The 10,968-nt window shown below is 53.4% G+C and overlaps 1 non-coding gene across 1 annotated transcript; it reads left to right on the plus strand.

Moving 5' to 3' along the window:
• Positions 1-4,856: 4,856 nt before the first annotated feature.
• LOC147702378 (U6 spliceosomal RNA) lies at positions 4,857-4,963 on the plus strand. The gene has a single exon (XR_015298477.1). It is a non-coding gene; the product is annotated as a U6 spliceosomal RNA (small nuclear RNA).
• The last annotated feature ends 6,005 nt before the right edge of the window (positions 4,964-10,968 follow it).

The following is a 10,968-nucleotide window of genomic DNA, read 5'->3' on the forward strand; positions in this document are numbered from 1 at the left end:
CTCTGGAACACCACCACATCACTTAGTGACACCACCACATCACTCGGGGACACCACCACATCACTCAGGGCACCACCACATCACTCAGGGACACCACCACATCACTCAGGGACACACCACGTCATTCGGGGACACCACCACTTCACTGAGGAACACCACCACATCACTAAGGAATACCACCCCATCACTCAGGGGCACCACCACATCACTCAGGGACACCACCCATTCACTCGGGGACACCACCACATCACTCGGGGACACAACCACATCACTCGGGGACACCACCACATCACTCAGGGACACCACCACATCACTCAGGGGCACCACTCAGAGGTACCACCACATCACTCAGGGACACCAGCACATTACTCAGGGACACCACCACATCACTCAGGAACACCACCACATCACTCAGGGACACCACCACATCACTCAGGGACACCACCACATAACTCAGGGGCACCACCACATCACTCAGGAACACCACCACATCACTCAGGGACAACACCACCACATCACTCAGGGACACCACCACATCACTCGGGGACACCACCACATCACTCAGGGACACCAGCACATCACTCGGGGGGACCACCACATCTCTCGGGTGCACCACCACATCACTCAGGGACACTACCACATCAATTCAGGGACACCGCCACATCCCTCAGGAACCCCACCACATCACTCAGGAACACCACCAAATCACTCAGGGCCACCACCACATCACTCAGGGGCACCACCACATTACTTAGGGACACCACCACACCACTCAGGAACACCAACTCATTACTCAGGAACACCACCACATCACTCAGGAACACCACCACATCACTCAGGGACACCACCACATCACTCAGGAACACCACCACATCACTCGGGGACACCACCACATCACACAGGGACACCACCACATCACTCGGGGGCACCACCACATCTCTCGGGGGCACCACCACATCACTCAGGGACACTACCACATCAACTCAGGGACACCACCACATCACTCAGGGGCACCACCACATCACTCAGGAGCACCACCACATCACTCACGGACACCACCACACCACTCAGGAACACTAACTCATTACCTCCTCGTTAGTCTTCCTCGCCACATGATTAACATAGTGAGCTTTAGCTCCACAACAGAACCCTCCAAAGCAAAAAGAAAACACCTCCCACCCCCTCCCAACATGGCCGACCAGTCCCACCTGACCTCTATAAGAGGCGGACCGGCCCAACCAACAGCCTGTTTTTTTTGTTCTGCGCGATTCTCTCCAGAGGCGCTGTTCAGGTAAGATGGGCCGGCGTAAGCTGGCCCTTGGGGTTTAGGGTGGAGGACCTGCTCTAGCGGTCCCTGGTGCCTTATGCCTAAAAATCCCCCCCCCTCTTCCTTCCCCCGGTTCTATGGGGCCGGTTAGGTGCTGCTCTAGCGTGCCAGGGGTTTACAGGGGGGGGGGGGGGGGCGGCCGGGGATGTGGGGTGTTTGGCATTCCCTTGTATCCCCAGGTCGTTACTAATGGGCCCTGGCCACTAAGTGGGCTTGGGGTCCGGCGCTGGGGGGTCTCCTGTATGTATGCTGGGGCCCCGGTTACCTTTGAAACGCCTGGGGTGGGTCCTTGGGGCTCACGCTGTCTAGCAGTGGACTATACCAACGGACCTGATATTCTCGTCCCGGCGCCTATTCCAATGATAGAGTCACTTTTTACGACTCCACTACGCATTTGGATCCACTTTATCCCTGCACGCGTTGGTGCGGCGCGTTTCCCTGGTGGTCCTGTCTGCTGAAGAATTGCTCAGTGGTGGTGCGCATACTTTGCATGTAGGCGGCGCCGGGTTCAATCCCCGGCGTCTCCAGTCTTTTGCCATACACGCGTCACAGTGTGTGGCCCCAGGCCATGCCCCCGTGATTTGGCCTGCCTACGTGTAACATGCCTCGCACGAGGCTAGCTATTTTTTACCCGGGTGTTGGCACACCTTAGTCACTCTTACCATTACACGTGGGAGATGTTCTTGGCTATGCCCCAAACCGCTCTGTCTTTCTATGCGCTGCTAAATCCGCGCGCCCTGCCCCTCGCAGGGCGCCTGCGGCGGAAATCAGAGCCGGAGTGACGCGCTACATTTAATTTGCTTCGGCGCTTGCCTATCACGTTGTTCTTCGGTACTACGAAGCCTAGCTGCGGACTGCACCTACCTCGTCGGTCGGCGGGTCCTCGGGGGCTCTGCTGGTCGGACCCGGGTGTTTGGTCTGCAGCCTCGGGTCACGGCGCTGGTCGCTTCCGCCTCCTGACGGGGCTTTCTAGCATTTCCTGGGTCCCGCGGCTGGTTGCAGCGCGGGGGTTGGCTACGGGTGCCTCCCGCCTCTTGGGGGCGGGGCATCGCTCGACCAGGTGCGGCCTCTGTAGCGGCCAGGGCTGTAGGTTCACTTGCAGGCGGCAGGCGCGGCGGCACGCGGAGCGGTGCTGACGCCCTGAGGGTGCAGCGTCCGAGGCGCTGGAGCTCACAGGTGAGGCTTATGCCGTTGGTGGGTCTGCCCCCACGAAGGACACCGTTCCGGCATGGGCAGTGATGTTTGTTTTGTTGGCCACCCACTCCGCTAGTGTCTGCCGTCCTCGGGCGGCTCTGCTGATGCGGGGAATTGTCCCCGGCGCCTGGGGCGCGTTCAGGAACGGCTGTTCCGGTTGTCATCCGGGGGGCCCGTGTTTCCCCCGCGGACTGTGCGGTCTGGGGCGTGGAGCCGGATTGCTGGCTCAATGGACTGATGCGTCCTCTTCAGGGGGCCATGCTCGACCTCATAAAGTCCTGGCCCCTCTTCCGTCACCATTGACGGAGCCTCCCCTTTCCGGAGGGGCTCGCTGCGGCTGCATTTTTTACTCCATGGGATGGGGTACTGAGGTGCTATGGCTCACAGGTAGGTCTTGTACCTTTGGTGCGGACAGCCCTCACAGGCCAGGGTTCGAATCCTGCCAGGGCTGCAGAGCTATCCCATGGTGGTTTGGCCCGGGTGCCGGGGTCGGTCCCCTGCCGCGGGGGGTCGTCAGTTCATGGGGTGCCAGGGCCCGGTTTTTTTCCTGGCCTCGGTACCTTTCCCACTCGTGGCCTCCCATTCTGCTTCTCTGGGCAATGGCGTGTGTTTGTCGCTTGCACGACCCCCACGAGGCTTAGGTTGCCTTGCCTCCACCTGATTGTGCCAGAGGGTACCACTGCGGCATTGGGCCGTTCCACCCGGTAAGCGCCTGGTCTCGTACGCTCTCAGTAGAGGAGCAGGGTCGGGCCTGGTTGGTCCCTGGATGGGAGTCGGCCTGGGAATACCGGGTGCGGTAGGCTTTAGGCATTCATTCCGGCGCCTTGAGACCCTTAGGGGGTGTTGTGCGCTTTTCTTGGGTCGCTTACGCGACGGAAGTTTTGGCGTGGCCCCGGTGCTGGGTGATCACGCGCCAGGTTGTGGAGAAGTGTGGCTCTATGATTGGAGCAGCAGACCCTGATGCCGAGGTCTAGCCCGGGACCAGTGTTCAATTCCCCGCCTCGTCGGGGCTTGGGCTCGAAATTTCCACCGACCTGATTGTCCTCGCCTCGGGGCCTATTCCTACCATGGAGTCCCGCTCTGCAACTCGGGGCTGTTGCTTGCTTAATCTCCAGGAGGGCCCCCACAACGCTATGTATGCCTGGCCTCCACCTGGTGGGTGCCCAGGGGTGGACGCCTCACAGGGAGAGCCTGGAGGGGTTCCACAGCGGTATTTTACGTCCCTAGGGGTGAGGGCGTCTCGCCTTCTCTTGGGATGGGGCCCTTCGACATTTCCCCCGGATTTCGGGGTGTCAGCCTTCACGTGGGGTGTTCTGGGCTTCCGGGCCCGGGTTTTCGAGTGCTCGCTTCAGCAGCACTATTACTAAGATTGGCTTTTCCCGGTCTCGTGCTGGTACGGCCGCTCCCATTTTGTTCGCCCCTTGATCCTGGCTTTCGGCCATCTCCCTCCCTGGGTATCCCGGGGGGGGGGCTGTCGCCTCCGTTGCGTCCCTTCTTGGGACGTTGCTGTCAGGGTTCTTGGGCTCTTTGGGCTGACTGGCCGGTGTCCAGTCTTGCGGTTTTCCGCGGGATCCGCCTTCTCGGAAGGTTAGGGTACCTTCTCCTTCCCTTGTCTCGCCTGTGCATTTTTTCTGGGCCCGTGGGTAGGGACTGTGCTCCTGGCCCGCCTGGTGGAGCTTCTTCGCCGGGTGGGGGTCTGGGTGTTCCCTGTATGGATGTATGGTTCTTCTCGGCCTCATCATTTTCGTGGGTGAGGCGTCTCGTCAGGCGGTGTCTCGCCTCCGTCGGCTCCCTGCACTTTGTGCGGTGGTCCCTTCGGCCCCCGTCTCGGGCTTGTCCTCCTTCGGGGGTCGTGTGCCTGGTCCCGGTTCTTCCCTCTGGTTCTTTTGGGGGGGGTTTGGCCGGGGCGTTTGGGGGTCGTTGGGATCTCCTGAGTCTCGCAGCTCCTCGTGCTGCGGGGGTGGCTGGCAGTCCTCCTGGCCTGCCGTCTTTTGCACCAGTGCTTCGGGGGTCGGTCGGCCTGGCGCCTGTCCTGTCCCTTTGGGCGGTCTTTCACCCGGGGTCCGCCTTGATGGGGCCGGTTCGACTGTGTCGGTTCTGGCCTTCGTTGCCTGGTCTCGCCCTGACCCCGGTGGTGTTTCGGCGCCTGGGGCATCGACTCGGTCTGCCTCCGGTGGCTCTGTTCACGGAGGGGGTCTCGGTCCTCCTGCCCATGTTCTGGTCTCTCCGCCCGGGTCATTGTGGTTGCCCTGTCTTTCGCTTGACCTTTTCGGTCTACTGTACGCGTTTCCCCCGTACCCTCTGTTATCGCGGGTCCTCTGCTGGATTCGCTTGGGTGCTCGCTTCGGCAGCGCATACACTAAAATTGGAACGATACAGAGATGATTTGCATGGCCCCTGCGCAAGGATGACACGCGTATTCGTGCTGCGTTCCATAAAACCCGGGCCGGGGTGCTCCGGGGTGCTCGCTTCGGCTGAGAGTGGACTACTGTTGGAACGTTACGGTGCAAGGGGCGGAGCCCGGTTCTTCCCATTCCGTGATCCGGTGTCGGTGCTGGCCGGCTCCTTCGGCTGGCCTGACTCCGTCTGCAGGCCTGATTCTGGCGCGTTGTGTTGCCCGCGCCTCCGTGGACCCCTTGCGGGTCTTGTATTTCCCGGCTGAGGGGTTTTTCTTGGGCGTGGCTCCTTCTTCCCGGGGGGCCCGAGGGGCTGCCTTGCGGGCCTTCCGCAGTCTGGTGTTCAACGGGCTGGTTTCCCTGGTGGCTCGCTTGGCTCCGGAGTTTGTTTCTCTGTCGCCCTCGGACGCTATACCTGTCTCCCCCTTGGGTTCTCTCTCTCGTTCTACGAGCTCTTCAGGGTCCGCCCTTGGTGCCCCTGGCCTCGGTGGCTTTGCGGTTCCTCGCCTTTTAGGGGGTTTATTCCTGGTGGCAGTGGTGTCTGCTGGGCGGAGGGGCGTGCGGGGGTCGTGCCTCCGCGCCCCTCCCTTCGTGCGGGTTTTGCCGGACAGGTTGTCCCTCCGGCGTGTCCCCCGTTTCCTTCCCGGGGTTCCTTCCCTGGTGTACCGGGCTCGGGTGGTGTCTTTACCGCCTTTTCCCTGCCGACGAGGTTCCTCTCTTGTCCGTGCTGGTTGTCCGGTGTGCGGTTTTGGTTCCTCTTGACCGCTCGTCGTCCCTTTCCCGGTGGGAGGGCCTATTGGTGTCTTTTGGGTCCGGTTCGTTCGGGCCACTAGCCCTCTCTTTCCGCCTTGGTTCGCTGGCTTGCACAGGCTAGCATCCTTCCCTGCGCTTCGCTGGGTTCGGTGGATCCGGCGGGGGTCCAGGGTCGGTCCGCGGGGTGTGGCTCTGTTCCCTGGGCCCCCTTCATGGGTGTCTCCTCTGTGGAGTTTTATCAGGCTTCGGCGTGGTCGTCCCCCGCCTTGTAGGTGGGTCTCTAGCAGTCCCGGGGGGACTTCGCTGGGGCCGTTCTGAGTGCTGGAGCTGCGACTCCTGGTTGGCCTTCTTTTCCTGGAGGTCTTGATTTCAGGTTTCCTATGATCCCTGTTTTCTTTTCATTTCTTCTACATCAACCTTGTGTTGGTTTCTCTGCATCACCGTGTGGTGTTGTTCTTAGGGTGGTCAATGAAGCCTTGTTGGCTTGGGTATTGGCTCACTATGTTAATCATGTGGCGAGGAAGACTAACGAGGAGGTAATGCCCCGGTTACTTACCGGTAATCTTCATTACTCCGAGTATAGTCTTCCTCGCCACATGAGTTCCCTCCCCCCCTCCCTGTCTGGCTATCGGTTTCATTGTTTGCTTGGTAGATCAGGCTGTTGGTTGGGCCGGTCTGCCTCTTATAGAGGTCAGGTGGGACTGGTCGGCCATGTTGGGAGGGGGTGGGAGGTGTTTTCTTTTTGCTTTGGAGGGTTCTGTTGTGGAGCTAAAGCTCACTATGTTAATCATGTGGCGAGGAAGACTATACTCGGAGTAATGAAGATTACCGGTAAGTAACCAGGGCATTACTCAGGGACACCACCACATCACTCAGGGACGCCACCACATCACTCAGGGACACCTGTATGTAGTAGATGGATAATGGCATGCTCATATATTTCGTCAGATGTACTTCTATCCACTTTTTCAAAATGTTCACTTGAAGGCAACATTTCCTCCATCATGCAACTTCCATGTTAGACAACATCCACATCTTTATAGTACACATTATTGTGATTAAGACATAATGTAGCTTTCTTCACCTTAGTTACATCCACTAATTCCTGTCAGATTTTGTTGTTTTTGTTGTGGGCACATCTTTCACTAGAATAACAAGTGGGTCTTCCAAATCTGTCCCAGCACGCGCAGTTTCAATAGTGTTCCGCATCTAAAGGAGAATACACAACGGTACCTTAATGCCCTTTCAGAAGTTCAGTGGATGATACCTTTAATGTTAGAGTTTGCTTCTCTCAGAGAGTACTGCAAGTGATCTCATGAATCTTCTGAACAACTCATGGTTAGAAACCAAGCCAGTTTTCCAATGATACCAGTACTCATTCATCCCAATATTTGCACATGTAAAGTAAATAAACAGCAGCACTGCAAGCACATGGGTGAGGTCCTACTGTAGCAATGTATTCCTGGCAAAAAATACAAATACATCTACACTCCCATTTATGTACAGGAGCATGTCTACACCTCCGTTGTACCTCTTCACCTATTTCTTCTTCTACATTTCTAAGAACCATCTCTTCTTTTCCAATGGTGTTACTTTTTGTTGCAAAAGTTAAAGTTTCAGTGTGTTTCTTTATTTGTAAATAGTTAAATAAATTTTGTTGAGTTTGTCTGTCAATTGTTAGGTTAGGTGACGAGCCGCATTCGCTTTAAATCCTTAGTTTTGGCATACAGAGCTTTGCGGGGTCAGGGGCCGGCTTACCTTAGAGCTAGACTCAAACATGCTCAGGCTTCCCGCTCCCTCAGATCCAACCATCTTCTTCTCATATGTACTCCCCGGTTCCGCCGTTCAAGAATAAGGGGAAGAGCGTTTGCAGTCATCACAGCCAGTGTCCCCAGCAAAGTGTGCGGCCGAGCGCGGGCGCACGTCTGTTCCTCCAAGCGCGCAGTGCTTCATGTGGAGCGCCCACCCACAGCATATCCCGGAAGATCATTCGCGCCACCGTTTTTATAACGTGAGCTGCGCGAAAAAGGATAATTTCCTGGTTGTGGTGGCTCCTGCACTTGCTGTATTTCCTCCTTAATGAAGTGCGGCTGGGGCCTGTTGATGGGCCATTGTGAAAATATTTGTTAATGGCAGCACCATAATGCGCTGCAATTAATATCACTATTTTCACAATGGCCCGCAATCAGCCCGCAGCCATGCTCCTTTAAGAGAAGAAATGCAGCAAGTCCAAAAGCACAACGTGTGATGCATTTCTTCTCTGAAAGGCGCACAGCTGCGGGCTGATTGCGGGCAATTGTGAAAATATTGATGTTAATTGCAGCGCATTACGGTGCTGCCATTAACAAATATTTTCACAATGGCCCGCAATCAGCCCGCTAATAAGGTACTGGGTAAGCTTTTAACCTTGAATGGAAAGTTTCACTGTCACACAGCACTACGTGACGCATGCTTTATTGTACTGATGTGTACATCTACTCTGTTGCTTCTCATCCATATTCTAATGGATCACCTGTGACTGCTTGGCTTCCGAGAGAATATTGAGTTTGCAGTTTTTCCAAAGTAAAGCGGAAAAATACGAGCGCTATAGAAAGAATACTATTTTTTTTTTTTTTTTTAAGAGTAAGGAAACTGGGGTGAATATTTTAAACTAATGTCTTAAGGAAGAGGTTTGTTACTGTAACAAATATTGTTTTTTTTACCTTTTTTAAAAATTGTTTTCATTTAGCCCCATAAAAGGTGTCCAAATCAAGATGGTTCGATTCTTAGGGTGAACCAACTTTCTTTGCACACTTTAAACACGCACAGTTTTGGTTGCTAGCTTTCAGCGTCACACCGGTAGGCAGCCCAAAAATATGCATTGTTCCATATTCTATTAGGTTATCACCGTATTCACCTGTATACAGTCCTTATAAGAATCAATCTCAGTGCTGTAGAGGCACTTTTAATCATTGATTGATTCTGCGCAGTGATGTATGGGCATTGAAATTTGACCAGGTGCACGCCACGTTGTAGTATGAGAGAGATAAAGCAATGTATTTCGGCTTCCGAACTGGGTTTCTGGAGAGTGAAACACTTTATTGGGCCACAATGAACAGTCTATGCTCAGATCGTTTCACCAGCCTTTAACTCTTGTATTTGCTGGGAGGTAGCTGATATGACAAGCAGTTAAGGTAAAATGCGGTGACTCGTTGTGGTTATGAAACAGACATTTAAGGACACTCCATATACCAGAGATGTCCTTATCAGTGCAGCGCTACACAGGGCAGGTCTGGCATATTGAGGCGGTGTTTTAATTCACACCCAGAAAGCACACGCCCCAATCTCCCGCTCCTTTAGGCTGCTGCTGCTGCTGCTGCTGCTGCTGTTGCTGTTGCTGTTGTGCACTCATGATAGTTTAAGATAGGAGGTTCCTTACGAAATCAGGGAACCGTTTCACCCCACCCCCTCCTGCACTGGAAAAATAAAGCCTGTCTTTTCCACTTTAGAGAAGTGCGCACAGCATGTACAAGGCTGAGTCTTGTATAAGTTTACAAAAAACAATAGAGCTGCCAACCTTCACTTCTGTTCTTTCATATGATAGGTCTGAGAGCGGAAACGTATCTGGTGTATTGGAATAATGACAAACAGGATTGGGACCGTATAGGCCTGGAGACTATTTTAGGGAAATTTTGAGGATGAATGCTAGAGAACAATGGAATGGGACATGGAAGGAGGGCAAAAGAGACCCAAGGGAAGTGTATAGCACGTCACATGACTGACATACACCTAAAATCAGCCAAGACGTCTGGCTGGTTGAAGATAAATTAGTAATAGCAATTATTTTGTTCTCAATAACTAATATTGGAAATATTTTAATCCTGAAATTGTGAGACTGAATTAAACATTACTGAGGACTGTGGAAGAGGTAGTGGTCTTCAGAGTGACTCAGTCTCTTCTGTTCTGTTCACTGTGTGTTGGAGGTGTACACCCTTTTTCCACCACATCTCCTTCATCTGCATATCTTACTCCCCATCTATTTCCTCTTCACCACCCTCTTTTTACTCTTTACTAAAGGCACTTCTAACGCATTTTCTTCAATTCACCACCCCAAACACAACGCAACCACTCAACTGGAAATACTACCATTTCTTTTACTTTTACCATATGCAATATTTTAACAACTGTATACCTCCATCACACACATTTGGACTGAATCACAATTGCAATTAAAATAAGTGACATTTGCCTGTGTGCCTTGCAAAGGGGCCAAGGATTGGATGACCACGCATTCTGAACACATGTTTAACCCACAGACGAGCACAGTCAGCCTCCAATCCAGACTTATCAATTGTTACCCATTATGAGCACATGGAGAACTTTGTTCAAAGCAGGGTTCTCCAACCTTTTCTGTAGTGAGAGCTAATTCGGCTCAAGGAAAGTCCTGCTGATTACTACCATATTTTATCACTTCAAATGCTGATATGTATTAACATTACACTATGACCACCCTAAGCACAATTATCAATAGTAACCACCAAAAAATTACAGGTGAAGTTATCAGCAGAAGGCTAGGAAAACTTTTATTAATATTAAATGCTTGTAATCAAGTGAAATTCAAATCATCACACACAGTGCCAAAAACGGTATTACCATAGCAGTAGGCCCCCCCCAACTCCGATTTAAAGTGGATAATCATGTTTCATGTGGCAGACCCATAGGCCAACGCTGCAGCTTCCACATGCCTCAACATCCTCCACATACTCAGAAAGACCTTCAAATGGACCCACCCCCCGAATCAAGGAAGACCGTCACCCATGCACTCATCACCAGCAGGCTGGACTAAGGGAACACCCTCTATGCCGCAATCAACCAATCTCTAATCCACAAACTTCAGACTGTCCAGAACGCCGCAGCCAGACTCATCCTCTGCATTCTTCGACAAGACCACATTACCCAGCATAAACGAGTACTCCACTTGCTCCCCGCCGAAAAAAGTGACCTTCAAGCTGCTCACACACACCTATAAAACCTACCACAACACCAGACCCGAATACCTTAATCTCATTCTACACCCCCAAAAGAAACCTCCACTCCACTGACCAGGCCTTGGCCGAAATCCTCTCCATCCTCAGAACCAGACAGGATGCACACCCTTCTCCTACATCATGGCCAAGACCTGGAATTAAATCCCCCTCAGCATCAGATGAAGCCCCACACTGAAAGCATTCAGGAAGAGCCATAAGACATGGCTTTTCGAATGACCAAAGTTGCACAAATCCCTCCCACACACTCCCCCAGTGCCTGGAAATATTCATA

The sequence above is a fragment of the Lissotriton vulgaris genome, chromosome 7 (genome assembly GCF_964263255.1).
Source record: "Lissotriton vulgaris chromosome 7, aLisVul1.2, whole genome shotgun sequence".
In the NCBI taxonomy this organism is placed as follows: Eukaryota; Metazoa; Chordata; class Amphibia; order Caudata; family Salamandridae; genus Lissotriton; species Lissotriton vulgaris.